General features: G+C 53.5%; 1 protein-coding gene across 2 annotated transcripts in view; it reads right to left on the bottom strand.

The window, feature by feature from the left end:
- PHACTR4 (phosphatase and actin regulator 4) overlaps positions 1-399 on the bottom strand; it is a 109,688-nt gene extending 109,289 nt beyond the window's left edge. For both annotated transcript variants that reach the window (XM_010830166.1, XM_010830170.1), the window contains exon 1: positions 270-399. The gene's annotated coding sequence lies outside the window, so the exon portion shown is untranslated. The remainder of the gene's footprint in view (positions 1-269) is intronic.
- Between the last annotated feature and the right edge of the window lie 1,071 nt (positions 400-1,470).

Raw genomic sequence — 1,470 nt, 5'->3', positions numbered from 1 at the left:
GGGCCCCGCCAAGTCGGTGGGCGGAGAGGGCAAGCCCGCGCGGGGCAAGCCGCAGGCGGAGAAGCCACGGGGAACGGTTGTGGGAGGGCGGAGGAGGAGGCGGCGGCCATCCCCCGCCCTGCCCTGGCTCGAAGCGACCCCGGCCCGGCCGTTACCCTGGCCCGCACCGCAAGCCCCTCGCGGAGCCGAGAACGCGGCCGGACCTACCGAGCACCCACAGGCCGACCCTGCGCACTTCCCGCTCACTTTCCTTTACTCGCCGAACTCACCCGGGGCGCCGCCGCCGCCTCTTCAGCCTCCACAGCAGTTTCCCCCGGAAATCCTGCCTGGCCTGCAGGCCGCCAGGCTGCAGCCTCAGGCTTCGGCCCCCAGGAGGGGGGAAAGGCAGCGGGCCGGACAGTGAGGGGTAGGAAGTGTCGCCGCGGGGCCTCATGGGACTTGTAGTCTCCGAGAGGAGCCGGCCACGGTAGGGGCCGGACAAAATGGCGGGAACCTCTCTCGGCCTTGGGCTGGTCGTTCCCATACGGCGTCTCGCAGCATGCCCCGCACTTTTCCTGGTCCGGAGGAGGACAAAGGCATTTGGACTTGGAAGGAGAGAGTTCAGTACTGGGCTCCAGGGAGTGCTCAGGGTGCAGGTGTGCTGTTACAGAAATCTGTCCGGCCCCTGTCCGGCTGAATTTCAATTATGAAGTGAAGTGAAGTCGCTCAGTCGTGTCCGACTCTTTGCGACCCCATGGACTGTAGCCTACCAGGTTTCTCCTTCCATGGGATTTTCCAGGCAGGAATAATCTTCCCAAAGTGGTGGCGGGTGGGGGTGGTGGTGGAGGGGTGTGAAGCAAAACTATTGAGGGTCAATTTGAAATGCAGTACACTTAAAATCAAGTTATCCTCAATTTTAGTGCATAAGGAAGAAACCCAGGATTCATTTTTATTATCTCCTTCAGCCGCTTAAGTCCAGTCATCCCAGTTCCTTATCAGTTTTCCCACTCCTGTCTAGGGGAACGCACCATCACCTTTCCAAATTTCTTTAGTTTCAGGCCTCCAGGCAGTGGACATCCTTCAAACACCTTCCTTCCCACTGCCAGAGGATCTTTGTAAATGCCAAACCCATTGTGTCACAAAAAAGTTAGACCTAAATGTAAAACTTTGAGCTACAAAACCTATAGAGTAAAATACAGGAGAAAATTCGTGTGACTTTCAAACACACAATAAAGGAAACAAACTGATAAACTGCACATCGTCAGAATTAACAGTTCTGCTCTTTAAAACACGGTTATGAAAATGAAAAGGCAAGCCAAAGACCTGGGTGAAATGGTAGCAAAACCTATAGCTAACAAAGGACCAGTATCTACAACACACAAAGAACTCTTTCAACTCAAGACAAACAGCCTAGTTCAAAAAGAAAAAAAGATTTAAGAGAGACACTTTATCAAAGATGATAAATGGATGGCAAATAAATGCATAAAAGAT

The sequence above is a fragment of the Bison bison genome, unplaced genomic scaffold (assembly GCF_000754665.1).
Source record: "Bison bison bison isolate TAMUID 2011002044 unplaced genomic scaffold, Bison_UMD1.0 scf7180017864516, whole genome shotgun sequence".
Taxonomy (NCBI): Eukaryota; Metazoa; Chordata; class Mammalia; order Artiodactyla; family Bovidae; genus Bison; species Bison bison.
The sequence above is the reverse complement of the archived record's forward strand: the minus strand, read 5'-3'. Positions and strand labels throughout refer to the sequence as shown.